General features: G+C 34.8%; 1 long non-coding RNA gene across 1 annotated transcript; it reads right to left on the bottom strand.

Annotated features, from left to right (window-relative positions):
- Positions 1-8,780: 8,780 nt before the first annotated feature.
- On the bottom strand, positions 8,781-12,255 carry LOC143062095 (uncharacterized). The gene is made up of 3 exons (XR_012974542.1): positions 12,088-12,255; positions 11,027-11,170; positions 8,781-8,885 (listed from the first exon to the last, which is right to left on the bottom strand). It is a non-coding gene; the product is annotated as an uncharacterized LOC143062095 (long non-coding RNA).
- Positions 12,256-17,634: the final 5,379 nt, after the last annotated feature.

The following is a 17,634-nucleotide window of genomic DNA, read 5'->3' as shown; positions in this document are numbered from 1 at the left end:
CCCATGGCACAGAAAACGTTAAGGAACTGTTTCCGTATTTGAATTTTCCTTGATTTTTTTTTTTTTAATTTTGATTTTTCTTCCTTCAGCCAAAGAAATAAAACTTATTTATTTCTAGGCTACCAAGGTTTAAAATTACTTCAAAATTCAATAACTGATTCACCAGATCTGTCATTGTTTACTATCATTTGTTGACGGGGTTATCTGTTCTTAACTTCAGGGAAGTGTGCCATCTTGAATTTGTCTATGAGTAATATTTAAAAAAAAAAGATTTGTTGTTCTTTTCACAGTTTAATTCATTATTTATATATATTAATCCACATTATTTTGATAAAATGATTATATGTAGTACAGCAGATGCCGCAACACAAATTTCATTGTGGCAATGAGAAAGTTAAGTATGCGTTATCTGTTTTTAGAATTTAAAAAGCCCTTAAAATACATTATATAATAGACAATAACTGCTATTATTCTTTTTACAAAATTGCATTTTCTGACAACATCACTTTCTTGTACGGAAAAGCACTACATATTAAAACCCATAGGTAATGATTCCCTTTTCAACAAATATATTATCAATACAAGACATGCACATCGTTTTCTTTTATTATGTTTAATTCAAAGCTAAACAATAATTCAGTAGCTCTTTTGAACCTCTCACTTAACTATACAAGAAATAGTATATATCAATTAAACAAAAAGTTAACAGAATTTAGAGAACAAACGTCTTTTCAGCCTTTTTCAATGCAAAATATCTGGAAATCTCAAATCCCGATGACTTATTCACTTTTTTAGGCTGAATCTTTTTATGTTTTTGGGGAACATTTGGTTTTTTTTTTAATAACTATGTTGTTGCAATAGTTTTTGTTTTGTTTTTGTTCTGAAATGAGACGTAATGTTGGTACTAATAAGAATGAACTAAATTGTATTGTTTTTTGGGGTTATTTAATAGTTACAGAGGATGAATGTATTTCTGCTTTGTAGCACATGTACTGATTTACGTAAACTATATATTGAAATATTGAAATGGTAGAAACATTACGAGACATACAGCCAGTCGCACGTGACCTCTAGCATTAAGATATTCCAGGATTTAAAAGGTTTTCTATATGTATCATTGACAAATTTGACTTCAATTTTGAACGTCTTTGATCTGTTAACGCAATGGAAATTTTGAATGCGCAATTTTGCCATGTGTTACCACAAAGAGCTAATGGGAACACGTGCCTGTTATTTCTATTACAGTTAACACAGACAATTTATGTAAATATCTGAATATGATACATTAAAGATGTAAGTTACGAAAACTGACAAGTTCGATAATTGTTACGGAGATTGTTTAACATGTTTCGGTGTTGGTTGGAGAGTAAAAAGGCTAAGATAGATGCTGATATTCATTTTTTTTTTGTATTTGATCATTTCAATATTGTATGCTACTTGTCTGAAAAATCACTTACACGAAAATGTGGAAGCTAGGCGTGCGTTTCTTGTACATAAGACTCATTAGTGACGCACGTTTTTTCTACCTAAAGAGGCACTAGTTAAGAGATTTATGAAAAGTCTAAAGTATGATTGGTATTTTTTCAATTATTAATGAAAGTGAAATAATAATTCGCATTTAGCCGCCACTATGGATCATTTTTTTCAAATTAAGCTAACAAACATTATTGAGGAATTATTTACTCGCAAGTAAATAATTTGACGTCATTGAATCCGTATACATGTAAATTTTAATTTATCCCCTTAGCTAGAGATTGATAACGCATGAATTGGGCGTGTTCGGTTATTTATAGGAAAAGAATGTCAACATTCAAAATAAAACAGAGGTAAATTATTTGATTGACTGATTCGATACACAATAAAATAAATATTTTTATCGATGATATGAAATTAAACAGACCTTGAAAAAAGGCACGAGTTTGCTTTCAACTCATATCAATAGTTAAGTTAATGTCGCTTATATGGCCACCGGAGGTCTTCGGAGGTAAACTCGATAGAAGAGTAGATGGCGTCAAGATTTAAATACACACGAAACGGAGCTACATATTATCGACTCTTGCCGTGTAAATTGTCAAAAATCTAATATAACAATTGTTGTGATCCCGTGTATATACAAGATCAATATATACCTTGGATGGTCGTTCCTGCAGTCAGGAACGGCCGATTGCTCTTCTAGTGAATTCGTCTGCTGTATAGCCATTAAGTTTCAACCGGAAGAAGATGGTTTCTGGGAAGTTCTTCGGACATCTCTAGATGGTCTGTCTGATGACCTAAAACTAACCCTCCGGATACTACACTCCCCCCCCCAGTTTTATAAATAAGGCCCCCTTTACTGAGGGGGGCCCTGTGATTGTCGCCCAAAATCAATAAAATACGGAAATAATACCAAGTTTAGAGAAAATATGCATCAATTTAAAAAGTATATACCCTATCTTCCTAACAATTTTTAAAAAGTGTAAAACCTATCCCCCCAAAACGGACCCTTTGTATCCATGGGTCTACTGATTAACTAAAAGATAGTACAATGGGTTCCCAACTAATTGGGAACCCAGACAACTGTGAATTGTTATAGTCTGGATCGTATGCCAACTCTTCCCCGTCTTTATACAAACTAGAAAATTTTAGAACCAGGCCATTTAATGGTTGCATGTCCACTATATAGTTTGACCCAGGAGGTTGTGCTGATCCATTCTCTGTCGTGAAGAGTCTGGTCTCATTTTTCCTCACTTGCACTGTATTTATACCTTTGTCTAGGTTGGGAATTCCAGGGCCCCACTGTCTTCTGTTGGGACCCGATCTCACTGTGCTCACACAAAAGACTGACGTCTCACTGTCTACTGGTGGCGGCTGCTGCTGATTGAAATACCTGGTGCCAACATTATCTGTTTTGAAAAGTAGCCCCAATCCCAAATCGGGGCTTTCTGGATTAATGTATACAGATTCCTTGTTAACAGCAGATTTTAAAGTTATAACTTTTTCATTGTTGAGCGGACTGTTGCTTTCTGTTGTTTCTCCCGTTGAGGAATGGTCCTCAAAAGTGAGGGATGTATGACTGTTTTCAGTATTGTCAGTCATTCCTCCGTCAACAACAGGAGTAGGAAACACTGTGACTATCTTCTCATCACTGGCCCCTTCTACCAAAGTGGTATGTGCCTCACCGTCTGAGGTGGAGTCCCAACTTTCTTGGGCCTCCTTATCACTAGCCAAAGTTGTCTCTTTTGTGGCAGCAACCTTTTGAATGCTACTGTGATTCTCAACTGCAAAAATAGTTCCTATGGGTTCCCTCATAATATTGGCTACTGAACCCTCCTGGTCGCCTGTGAGCAATGCTGCAGTAAATAAGTTGCCTTGGGGCACCTCACATTTCTCTTCTAATGGTATGGCTGGGGTATCCACCATCAAGGAATACCCCTGGTTGGCCCTTATTTTCCAACAACCACTGTCGGAGTCCTTAATCAAAGTGAACCTTCTGTCCACATCAACCTTGATCAGTTTATGAATATCAGGTAAGGAGTACCCGTCAAAGCCTGGGTCCCTTTTAACAATTTCCTCAACCAACAAATACCCACCTGGGAGAAGGCTGTGGTCCAACTCCGGTGCACCATGCCCCAATATGTTCCAGAGACATTTTAATAGGTAGCAGTCCAATCCGCCTGAAGGAGTTGCCTCTTTGTCAGAATTGGAGCACTGCTCTGATTCCATCTCTGCTCTAACCTTCACCAACACTCTAGGTTCTCTGTTCCCCTCTCTGTCCCTGGCACCTACCCCTGGGCCCACTATAGCTGGCTCCGCTACTCTGCCTTGGGGTACAGACTCAACTACTGAGAGGCCTAACTTCATTTGCGGGGACTCACTCCGGCCTCCTGAGTAGTCCCGTTTAAGTTTAATGGTCCTGTTTCTGTTCTGCTTGACTGAATTGTGGAGCTAACAGTTCTATCCTTCTCCTGTAAATCCAGACAGTCCTTCTTAACATGCCCCGGCTTAAGACAATGGTAGCACACTCCCTCCCATGGAGGCCCTCTTTCAGTGGAGGGACCTCCTGAAACGGACTTACCTCCATTTGGGCATTTCATTTTGGAATGGCCCCTCTCCCCACAGTGGTGGCAACTTTCTGTCCCTGTCTGTCTGCCAGGTAAGCAGCTTCCTGCAATGGGGCTTGTGAGGAGTTGCTTGAATTGGTCCATCATGTTGTCTAATTTTTCATGGACTTGACCAAGTTTGTTTTCAAACTTCTTATCAGACTTTTCTAACTCCACTTTCCATGTACTGACTGGGGCCCTCTCAAGGGCCATGGTATCCCTTACATGGGGCCCCTGATACTCACGGAAGGCCTCATGGTGGTCTCCATACTGCCCATTAGTTACCTGTCTAACCTCACGCCTATTTGGCTTACCATATATTGCCTGTGTGTTATGTTGGAATAGCCGTATTTTATCTATGGCCTGCTCAATACTTTGGGGCTGAAGGTTAGAGATTTGCACTCCCAACTGTTTGTTTTCAATGCCCTGGCACAGTCGCATTACGGCTTGCTCGTACATGTAATCGTCAGGGAGGTTTCTAAATGCCCTGGTGGCCAAGGACAACACCCGATCAGCCCAGTCCTCGAGAGACTCCTCAGGGGCTTGCCAGGCATTGTTAAACTGGACCTGGGCAGTCTCAGGGAGCGCCTTGAAACCAAACCGCTTGTGAAGCTTCTCCACAAGCTCCCTATAACTCACCTCCCTGTCTCTTTCTGTTATGAGGGCATAATATTCACTGGCTTTTCCCTCAAGACACCAGCAAAGTTGGTCCTTGCATTCCTGGGGACCCCATTCACAAACTTCCGCATACCTTGCAAATTTTGTGAAAAAGGCCTGCCAGTTGCCCATCCCGTCATACTTAATATTTTTTGGGGCATTGGTAACTTTAGAGATGCCACCTAAAGTTCCTCGTAGCCCACCCCTGTTGTCAGGTCCCCTTGTGTTTTCTATAGGCCTATCTTCATTATATGGTACTGGGTAGGCCTGTTGTCCATAGCCCACCCCTGCGGTGACCCCTTGTGGGGGCACCGCTGTATACCCTTGATTATACTGGTTCTTGGGTTGCCTATCCCCATAGTCATGAGATAAATTCTGCCTTGTGTCCGCACCCCTATTGTCTTGCCTCTTGCCATACTTACTGCAGGCCATTTCATTCTGTCCCCCACCAGTGTAAGCTGGTTGGGTACAGGGTGCTGACCCCTGACCTGCATAGTTGCTTGCGTGACCCATGGGGTGTGAAGGTGTGCCCCAATAGTTTGGGGTAAGTTTGTCCCACGCACGGTCTTTACCTGGACAATACGGCTTGTTCCAAATACTACCCCTGTACATGTGGTGAGGGGGACTACCTTGGTTTGGGTCACCAATAACATGGTGACTCCACTCTTTTTTCTGTAACTGTTCACTGTAGCCCCCATCCCAATTCCCTGTGGGTTCAGGTCTAGCATTAGCATCACCGGGATATGAACTATATTCAAGAAAGGCAGATTCCATCTGGCTGTGCCCTTCCAAGGGCCCGGGACTTTGCCCCTGGTGCCATGCTTCTTGCCTAAATGCAGATTGGCCTTGTACTTGGGAGAGTGTGCCCTGTGGGGCAATGTGTCCCCTGTCTAACATCTCACCATGCCTGCCTTGGGCCTGAGGTGGTGGCCCAATATTTTGGCCACCTCCATTTGGGCTGAAGTCCAACCTGGATAAGAGGCCCCTTGTTACTCGTAGGTGGGAGATAGTGGACAAGTCTGACTCTGTCACAAAGCCCTTGCCCTCCCTAATGTCCATTATTTGCTCCCCAGTTTTTATGCCTATACCTGGGAGCTGGAGTAACTCTCGAAAGCTACAAGTGTTTAGGTTTACAACCGACATTTGTAACTGTAAATCACTGAACAACAATTTATAACAAAGTTTTTTTTTATTTAAAGAATAAACAACAACAAACAACACACTCAATACCACAATTTATTTATTTAATAACACAAATACTACTGCTTCGGGTAACCCGTCCTTCTGGTCTGCGGTTAACAAAAGTAAACAAAACAATAACACAAAGACTGGTAACCCGTCCTTCTGGTCTGCGGTTAACACAAGTAAACAAAACAATAACAATAACAATACGACTGGTAACCCGTCCTTCTGGTCTGCGGTTATCAGAAGTAAACAAAACAATAACTTGTCGACTGGTAACCCGTCCTTCTGGTCTGCAGTTACCGGTGACTGGTACCCAGCTGTCCCTTCAGGGTCAGCAAGGTAACCTGACGTCTACTTGCACAATCCTTTCTCCTAAACAACCTGAAGTATTCCTCCAAAATACTCCACGAGTGCCACGAGTGCCTGAAATGACTTATTCCCGCGCTGGAATAAACCAAATCACCTTTCCCCTCCTGTCTTACTATTTTTTGCCGTACACTACCTGCACGGCAAAAACATAAAAAATACTCAATAATACGCAAAAATCAGGGGTTCTACCGCGCTGCAAAACCCCTGAAATGTTATGTAATATTCTCTACCAGAGTATTACACAACAAAAACGATCGGCAAAGGTTTCCCCCGAATCCTTTTCCGCTGGAAACACTGTCCAAGCGAACGTCGCCTCAAATCACAAAATGAGCCCTTAATTGCAATGCTCCACGCAAATAAGTGCTCGCAGCGCCAATGTTGTGATCCCGAGTATATACAAGATCAATATATACCTTGGATGGTCGTTCCTGCAGTCAGGAACGGCCCATTGCTCTTCTAGTGAATTCGTCTGCTGTATAGCCATTAAGTTTCAACCGGAAGAGGATGGTTTCTGGGAAGTTCTTCGGACATCTCTAGATGGTCTGTCTGATGACCTAAAACTAACCCTCCGGATACTACACAATGTTTGAGTCAAATCTGTTAAAATGAGTTTGACAGCTAGTGCCCCTTTAAAACCTACGACTCTCTGATATATCGGTTCATAAAAAACTCGGACTATGATATATTCAGCGTCCGTAAATCGGACTACAGCAAAATCGGACTAACAAACTTGAAAAGTATGATAATGGAAGCTATTTTCGATATTTGAAATGTATTCATTTTAAATCAATTATGAGAGATAATATGGTAAAGCGAAGATCAAGTACAATAATACAACGTCCTGATTATGACTGTTATACCGAGTGTGAACTTGCATTGCTAAACGACGTGTCTCGCTATTTTGAATATCCAACATTAATGTGTTTTTTTTTTTTTTTTGTTTTTTTGGTGTTTCTGTTATGGTTTTGGTTGAATAATGTGTTATATCTGATCGTTTGTAGCGAAATAATCATCAAATTGTCTTTCAATACCACAATTGTCATGACAATTGTTTGGAATGGTATTGTTTTAACATTGTCTTATAAGCGGGAGATTTAACGACCCTTTAAGCCAGGTATACCCAACATTTTTTTCTTAAAATGTCTTATCAGACCAAGTCAAGAATATGGCAGTTGCTATCAAAGAGTTCATTTCTATGTATGTTTGCGTTTGGTTTTTTGTTGCACTTAAGTGTTCCTGATGTTCCTATGTTTTCCCCTTATAACTGATGTGTTTCCCTACGTTTTAATTTGTAAACCGATTTGTTTTCTTTCCATCGAATAATGAGTTTAATACACGTATACTGCTGTTGAACTTTATTCACTTAATTTTCAATTTCACTGGTATGAATCACATGTCAAAACTTGGTCAAATATGGGTGATTAAATGACAAGAAATGTTCAATATATCCGTATGTAAAATTAATGAAGTTGAGACTAACTGTATTATCCAAGTCAGTTTTTGTATATTAAAAAACCTATCAATACAATAACAGGTCGATAGGTAAAGAAACGTATCACTTCACACCTGAATATCTACTTCTTGTTAAAAAATCAAACTACAAATTTCATGTCGATGATTTGTATAGTATTTGCAGGTATAGTAAGTACACTGATTGTAATTAAAAAGAAAGTTGTAATATATGGAGGAGTATTTTTTTCACTGTTGCTTGTATGTTCAAAGTCAGCAATCTTGTCAGTGCTTTTCATACAAGTAAGTGTTTGGCTAGCTATAAAGCCAGGTTTGATCCACCATTTTCTAAATGGGAAAATGCTTGTACCAAGTAAGGAATATATCAGTTGTTATTCATTAGTTTGATGTGTATGAGCTTTTGGTGTTGACATTTAATTAGGGACTTCCGGTTGAAAATCCTCGGAATACGGTGATTTTGTAATTTTCCTTTTTTTGTATCGTGTTTTTTTTAAAAAACGGAAGTCGGATGTTGATGATAAATAAATAATGGTGTCAGTTCGATTTATTATATAGACTTATGACTTGGTATATTGCATTGCCACTGGTCGCGTTTGGTTCGTGTTGTCATAGAGCTTTCTAGTTTCTTGTTTTGTGAGCAGGATGTATCAAATACTTTACATATAGACGTATCCTTTAATACATATTAAACAAAGTGTATTTCTGTGGTACATGTGCCTGACAGGATAGCATTTGTAGTTTGTTTTTTTTACATCTTTGAATTATACGGAAAATTAAGGATTTTCTTATCCCAAGGATAGATTACCTTAGCCGTATTTGGCTTTTTGGAATTTTGGCTCCTCAATGCTCTTCAACTTTGTACTTGTTTGGATTTATAACTATTTTGATCTGAGCGTCACTGATGAGTCGAATGTAGACGAAACGCGCGTCTGGCGTATTAAATTATAATCCTGGTATCTTTGCTAACTATTTCAAACATACAGAAACAGAAAATAACAATAAAACGTGCCTACACCAACATTTCTGTCTTAATGATTTTATTTGAAATTATCATTGAATTTGGACGTCACTTTTCGATGTTTTCTTGTCCAAATGTCTCAAAAGAGGCTTAGCCTTTATAGTAAACTGAAAAATAGAATAAACATTAAGAAAAAGGTGTAAAACAAACAAGACTATTTCTAAAGTGTATGGTTAAATTTAATTTCATTATGTACTTGTTATTTTAAATTTTGCTGTTTCTGTTTAAATTATTTTGAGATGTTTCCGTGTATTTAAAATCCAGAAATTCGGTACTGATAAAGCAAAACATTTACTTTTGGCAAGAATGGAAAGTTTTTTTGTTGTTTTTTTTTAATTCGATCAATACAATTTCGTTTTGTGAATTGTATGAATCTCAGAGCAGAAATATCTTTATAAGTAATTGCTATTCATTTAGACAATTTCAATTCTACGTGCATTACCGACTTTTGATTCGTAATTTTTGTAAATGCACATGATCGTTGCAAATTATATTTAATCAATTTTATCAGTAGACTGCAGAAAGAATAGTCTATACAGGATATTCAAAAGTATGGAAAAAAGAAGATTAAAAAAAAACTTTAAACAACTTCATCATTGAAGAAGCGTAACCTCGATCGCCCCCTCGCCTTATCCCTCGTAGACACAAAAAAATTAACACACAAAAAGCCTATCAAAGTCGTTGAAAGACAAACAGGTAAATGGTCAAGAGATTTAGGATAATTATGAATTATTTTCATTCATCTAAGGAAGCTCTTGTATGAAGTTTGGCTTTTACAAATACAAGAACAAGTTTGCGAGAAATAGAGGAACATATAGTTTAATATGAATATCACTTCTTGGACACAAAAAAACAATCGAATATGTTTTCAGTACTAGATTGAAAGTTTTGTAGTATGTGTGTTAAAATCAGATGGATTTGTTCCAACTTATGATATGTCCGATCTTAAACAAAGTTCTTGTATTTGCGTTGTTTAATTTTTTATAGAGCAAAGTTTGACTAATTCATGCAGTCTTACTATGAACTTAATATCAAAATACAATAACTGGTCATTGGTATAAGATTCCCAATAACATATTGATACAAGGTGTATAACATATACCCCTTATCAATATAGTTATGAAAGAACAATGCATATCAATATAGAATGTCATTAAAAAGTAGTGTCATACATGATAAAATCTTCACGTTTACCTATAACAGATATTAATTGGCCTACGTGAAGCTATGAAAAAATTTAGATATACGTTTTCCTTTACATTTTACCAAACATTTAGCCGCGAAAATGATCATAAGTAGATTGTGTATACATTGAGAAATACAATTAACCATTGACTACAGGTAAAATGTCAGTCATTTCCAAGATCAACGTTAATAATTCCAGGAATAAAGTTGGAATTCCATGTTTAAAATTGATTATTCTAAGATTGAAGTTGATAATTTCAATATTGTAGTTGATAATTCTAATATTGAAGTTGATAATTCAAATATTGAAGTTTATAATTCCAACATGAAAATCAGACATTCCAAGATTAAAGTTGATTATTCGTAGATTATAAGTACAAAATTCAACCCTTAAAGTTGATAATTTCAAGATTGAAGTTGGAAATTCCAAGACATAAATTCATAATTTTAAGATAAAAGTTGACAGCGTTTCGCAATTACCCTCAACCGGAAGTATTCATATGAAAAACAGTTGCACGCTTCTTTAACGGCAGACTTGCTGCTATATTGTTACCAGTTTTAGGCCACACTTAGCAAAGATCCATACAAATTTATATTGATAAATGTAATAAGACTGACTGTTTCTTTGATGCGATTGCTGATTTAAGTTATCAAGGATTATCTTATTATAATGCAGAAGCTAACTTTTCTAAGAGAACTTGCCTTAAATAGATTCAAAAGTAACAGCAATAATTGTTTTTTCTACTTTCTACATTGAAAAATAAAAAATAAACGACGGAAGAAAGTATTTTCGCTTCCTATTCCTAATATCTTTTTTTGGACGGTCGTGTTTCTGCTGTCTGGCATATATATTTTTCGTTGCTTGTTCTGTCATAAATCAGGGCAATGATTTTTTTTTGAATTTTGTCACATTTTGGCATGACGTGGTATTCTATAGCTAACAGTACTGTATTGTTTTTTTCATAGTTAAAAGTTCATTTATTGTTGCCTTTATCAACAGATTAAGACTCGAGAAGGTAAGTCAACGTCAAGCAACATATTTTTATTTCATATAGATACTTACCATTACGAAGACAGCATCCCTTGTAAGACTTGCAATTATAGTAGTCATTCTTAGTATAATAAAAGTAGCCATTGTTGTTATAATAATAATAATTTCCACCACATCCGTATTTGTTGGTGCAGTAATATTTGCTGTTAGGGTTACCTATGAGACAAAATCAAGATAAAGAAAACACTGTAAAAGATTACTTTTAATATTTGAAAACAAAATCAAAAGCATTGCCTAAACCTTCATTGTAAAACCAAATAGGAAATATATAAGATATATATATATATGATGGACGAATATAATCAACAAATGCATTATATTCATTTACATTTGTACAAACGCATTATTATATATAAATATAATCAACTCATTCTAAATAAAATTCTTGTTAAGCTGTTAATCAGTAACATAAATTCATTCAGAGTACGTTTTACACTAAGGGAATGAATTGACTAAAGCAAAATCAATCATACAATTGTTCACGGAACAAATTTTTTTTTATCACGTCGACATGATAGAGGAGATAGTTTCATGTATTTATATGCCTTTATGTGCTTCTATGAAACATATGACTTGGCTCTATACTTATACTTCCCGTCATTGTGTCATTGTTCTATGATTATTTTTGTATTCTTATCTTTCATTTTTGCTAATGTATTTTGTCGTCTATATGCCTTTTTTGTGCTTCTTTATAAATATTTGTTTGTTTGTTTGTCTGTCATACAAGTTAGAGGTTTAGCTAGCTATAAAACCAAGTTTAATCCACCATTTTCTACATAAGAAAATACCTGTATCAAGACAGAAATATGACAGTTGTTATCCATTCGTTTGATGTGTTTGAGGTTTTGATTTTTATATTTGATAACGGACTTTCTGATTTTAATTTTCCTCCGAGTTCTTATTTTAATTTGTGATTTTACTTCTTTATTGTATCATTAACAAAGTCGGATAAGCTGTTATTGATAGTATGTCTTGTGTCTGTTCTTAAAGGTTTCTTCTTCAGATTGAATAATGACTTATATAAAAGTAATTCTTTATTATCTATTATTATTTACAAAGATGTTTATACTCACGCGGAAGACAGCATCCTACATAAGAGTTGCAATTATACCTCCAAAACTTATTGCCATATTTGCAATCTCCATTTCTGCCATAATAAATATATCCTGATCGACAACCCTTATTCGTGCAATATCCGTTTCTACGTTTGTAACCATAATCACTACTGTCAAAGTCGGAAGATGTCACTAGAAGAAATTTAAGACATGTTTAATGATAAAGTAAATGAAAATTAAATTTCAGTTTTAAAGAAAAACAATGTTTATCTTTTAAAAAACATCACTTGAATATTAATTACAACTTTGAAATGGGAAAACTTCTGTATAGCTGCTTAACTTGGAGAAAACATTTACGTCACCTGAACAGTCGCTTGAAGACTTTTTTCAAAAGAGTTTCCTTTGCCGCGACTGTTATTTTTCCAATATCCTCCCTTTGTGTAGCATTTAAATTGCTTACAGATTAAGCTTAAGAACAATTCAAAGGTGATGACTAAAAATATGAGTATATCAAAGAAGCAATGCAAGTATAAAAAAGAGAGACAGTAATTTATCAGCACACGAAATAGACATAGCATATCAAAAGTCTATCAAACATATAGAAGACTGATTATTGTAATTACATGTATCTTAATTCCTATAAATTTATGGGGATATGATTGGTTAACGGACTACATGTTGTGACTATATATATTTCTTAGAGGGTGCTCTAAAAAAATACATAGTTAATTACCATATAGGGTTAGCAACCATAACGGGTTAGTAAGGAGTTACTTCCCTTTTAAACAAAACACTTCCTACAACCCTTTATAAAAAAACAACACGGTGTAGAGGAAAAATCTGAAAGGATTCAACAGACGAAGAAATTGGTGATGAAAGTTTGAAATAAGTTTGTAAGACACTACTAAAGCTAAAAAGTTGTAATTGTTCGCATAACGGAGTTACTTCCCTTTTAAAACAAAAAAAAGGAAATCTGAAAGGATTCAACAGACGAAAAAGTTGATTCATGTAATGAACGATTGAAATAAATTCATAAAACAAATTCAAAGCTAAAAAGTTGTTACTGTTGGCATTGTTTTCTGTATAGACAAATGGAAGTAGGATCTTAATACTTATTACTGTGCTTATCCAGTGACCTTTGGGGTATCACAATAGCAATGGCTCAAACAGTTTACCAAATTGCAGTTAGATTTCTTCTCCAACTAACTGATCAACTGGTAAAATATTTTAGCAGATTGCTCAAGTGAAATGTTGTTAGAAGTGAGTGCTGTAAAATCAAAAGTAATACTTACCATCCAGATCCAGTTAGTTGATATCTTTGTCATTTGTTTCAAACACAAAAATGACTTACTATAATATGAGTCACTGAATAAGAAGGTCTAATTTTGACATGGAAACTTCTATCATAAATAGATTTTATAAATAAATAGTTGAAAACATTGTTTTGTAAGTCTATAATTAATAGCTTCGTTTTCCAACAACAAGTTAGTGCATAATTGTAATTTGGATTTTTTTTTCTAAAGCAATTACTTATCTGCTACCATTAAAGGGAAATAATTTACATTACTGAAAATCAGCAAAATGTTGTCACAATTTTTGTCTGACAAATATCAACTTTCCTCATTTAATTTGTTTGTAACATTACTTTTATGATTATTAAACTTTTATCCTCTGTTTTGAAAAGAAACAATGAAATTTATTTTTAAGATGATTAAAATTTTGAAAAAAATTGTAGGCAAAATCAGAAGCCAGGTATCATTGATTATTTTTTTAGTGTACAATAACTCAATAAAAATTATTTCCCTTTAATGCCAGCAGATCAGTAATTTGTATAGAAAATATTATACGAATCATAATTACACAATAACTTTGTCTTAGAAGACAAAGCTATAAAATATACATCTACAAAACAATGGTTTGAACTATTTATTTATAAAATCTATTTATGATAGAAGTTTCCATGTCAAAATTAGACCTTCTTATTCAGTGACTCATACTATAGTAAGTCATTTTTGTGTTTGAAACAAATGACAAAGATATCAACTAACTGGATCTGGATGGTAAGTATTACTTTTGATTTTACAGCACTCACTTCATACTAACAACATTTCATTTGAGCAATCTGCTAAAATATTTTACCAGTTGATCAGTTTTTTTTTGAATTGGAATTCGCTCATTGAATGTTTTACGCTTGTTGTATTGTTTGATTTTGATTCAGCGTTCTTTTGAAGAATCATTATTCCATAAAAGGTGCACATGCAGTGCATCAAAATTGGTTTCAGAAATTAAACTTTTCGACTGCTATCATTATTTAGTGAAACTGTAACAAATCGGCCCGTGGCAGTCAACTTAGTATTTACAAATCGGCCTAAAATCGGCCCATGGCACAGAAAACGTTAAGGAACTGTTTCCGTATTTGAATTTTCCTTGATTTTTTTTTTTTTAATTTTGATTTTTCTTCCTTCAGCCAAAGAAATAAAACTTATTTATGGTTTGAACTATTTATTTATAAAATCTATTTATGATAGAAGTTTCCATGTCAAAATTAGACCTTCTTATTCAGTGACACATATTATAGTAAGTCATTTTTGTGTTTGAAACAAATGACAAAGATATCAACTAACTGGATCTGGATGGTAAGTATTACTTTTGATTTTACAGCACTCACTTCATACTAACAACATTTCATTTGAGCAATCTGCTAAAATATTTTACCAGTTGATCAGTTAGTTGGAGAAGAAATCTAACTGCAATTTGATATACTGTTTGAGCCATTGCTATTGTGATACCCCAAAGGTCACTGGATAAGCACAGTAAGATGATTAAAATTTTGTAACTGCAATTTGATATACTGTTTGAGCCATTGCTATTGTGATACCCCAAAGGTCACTGGATAAGCACAGTAAGATGATTAAAATTTTGAAAAAAATTGTAGGCAAAATCAGAAGCCAGGTATCATTGATTAATTTTTTAGTGTACAATAACTCAATAAAAATTATTTCCCTTTAATGCCAGCAGATCAGTAATTTGTATAGAAAATATTATACGAATCATAATTACACAATAACTTTGTCTTAGAAGACAAAGCTATAAAATATACATCTACAAAACAATGGTTTGAACTATTTATTTATAAAATCTATTTATGATCGAAGTTTCCATGTCAAAATTAGACCTTCTTATTCAGTGACTCATACTATAGTAAGTCATTTTTGTGTTTGAAACAATTGACAAAGATATCAACTAACTGGATCTGGAAGGTAAGTATTACTTTTGATTTCACAGCACGCACTTCATACTAACAACATTTCACTTGAGCAATCTGCTAAAACATTTTACCAGTTGATCAGTTAGTTGGAGAAGAAATCTAACTGCAATTTGGTAAACTGTTTTGGCCATTGCTATTGTGATACCCCAAAGGTCACTGGATAAGCACTGTAAGTATTGAAGACTTGATCACTTTAGTAGGCCGTTGGTCAAAATACTACATGTGAAGATAGTCGATAAGATAAATTCATTACACGGTGTGCTAGTGACCAAATACGATATATAATTCCTCTTTCGATTTGTTCATCAAAATCGTGTCCTCTTATCAATGGTTGAACATTTAAAACATAGTTGTATTATACTTCATTACAAAAATGAAAAAAGTACTGGAAAAATATATTTAACTAGAATGTGTTCATAGTACACGGATGCCCCATCCGAACTATCATTTTATATGTTTAGTGGGCCGTGAAAATGAGAAAAATTATCAAATTTGTCATTGAAATTAGAAAGATCATATCATAAGGAACACGTCTACTAAGTTTCAAGTTGATTGGACTTCAACTTCACCAAAAACTACCTCGACCAAACACTTTAACCTGAAGCGGGACAGACGGACGAACGGACGAACGGACCCACAGACCAGAAACATAATACCCATAAATGGGGCATTAAAATTGGAAAAAGCAAAGTACTCTTACCTATTCCGCACAGAGCGGCGATCACAAAAACTGCTAGTATCATCTGGATTGACTTCATCTTGCAATTGTTTGAATTTGCAGGTTGATGCTGCTTTATATAGTAAATAAAAGTCAGGTTTATTTCTAACATATGTTTCACTTATCTTATGCAAGAATTAGCAAAACATACTTTATATTGGATTGAGCTATAAAACAACCAGATATTCATGTCAAAATTCAAATGCGAAACTGCTTTAATTAAAAATGTAAATGAAAAAAAAAATGTAAGGTGAATAAATCGCGTCTGAAAACACAATTTAATTTTTTTGTATAAACATATTAAAACAAGAAAATATCAAATAACATGTATTAGTATTTTTATTTTAACAACACATTAACAATACAAGCAATTATTGTTATTACATCGAATGAAATATGCGTGTAAGTCGTATAATAAACATGTCTTTTCTGCATTTATGAATGCCAATGTCTTAAAATAACTGACGACTCATTGTTCTAATTAAGCCTCATTCTCGTGGACCCTTATCTGTGGTATAAAACCATAGCTAAATAAACGCATTTCTAGCCTGTACATAGCTTACAATTCTAGAATCTGGACAAGAAGAATTCAACGCAAAAACAACATGTAAAGAAGGGAATATTCCGACTCAACAACAAGTTATTTTATTAGCACAGAGATTACACATAGAATTTATCGTATTATTGTTATATTCAAGTAGGAAGGGTTAACTTTCAGGTAGGAATCTCATTAGGGTGTAACTTTCAGGTAGGAATCTTATAAGGGTTAACTTTCAGGTAGGAATTTTATGAGGGTTAACTTTCAGGTATGAATTTTATTAGGGTTAACTTTCAGGTATGAATTTTATAAGGGTAAACTTTCAGGTAGGAATCTCATTAGGGTGTAACTTTCAGGTAGGAATCTCATTAGGGTGCAACTTTCAGGTAGGAATCTCATTAGGGTGTAACTTTCTGGTAGGAATCTTATGAGGGTAAACTTTCGGGTATGAATTTTATATGGGTCAACTTTCACGAATGAATCTGATATAGGTAAACTTTCAGGAAGGAATCTTATAACGGTTAACTTGTTGGTAGTAATTAATTTTATATGGGTTAACTTTCTCTCAGGCAAAGTTGACTTTAGATGAATTTGGCTATTCATTTTAGTTATTTTTGACATATAGCTCTACAACGATTTTCGATACTTATCTATCTTCGGATTTCAAATGTTTGGATTTGAGCGTTCCTGATGAAGGTAAATCCAGAAAAGCCCTTCGGACGCAATAAATTATTAAACGTGTTGTTTTCTATTTTTTTTTCAGGAAGAAATCTTATAAGGGTAAACTTTTAGGACAAAATCTCATAAGGGTAATCTGTAAGGTAGGAATCTTATAAGGGTAAACTTTCAGGTAGAAATCTTATAACGGTTGACTGTTAGATAGGAATCTTATAAGGGTTTAACTTTATATATATATTATCTTGGTTTCATACAGGAGAATTTTTACCCGACAAGTACACAAGAATATTTGCCGTCAGTGACGTTAACAATTACGTCGCGTCATAAGATTTTGAGTTAAAGGGTACGACGTCTTACAGTGAT

The sequence above is a fragment of the Mytilus galloprovincialis genome, chromosome 2 (assembly GCF_965363235.1).
Source record: "Mytilus galloprovincialis chromosome 2, xbMytGall1.hap1.1, whole genome shotgun sequence".
Lineage (NCBI taxonomy): Eukaryota > Metazoa > Mollusca > Bivalvia > Mytilida > Mytilidae > Mytilus > Mytilus galloprovincialis.
Note: the sequence above shows the minus strand (reverse complement) of the source record. Positions and strands in the feature narration are given on the sequence as shown.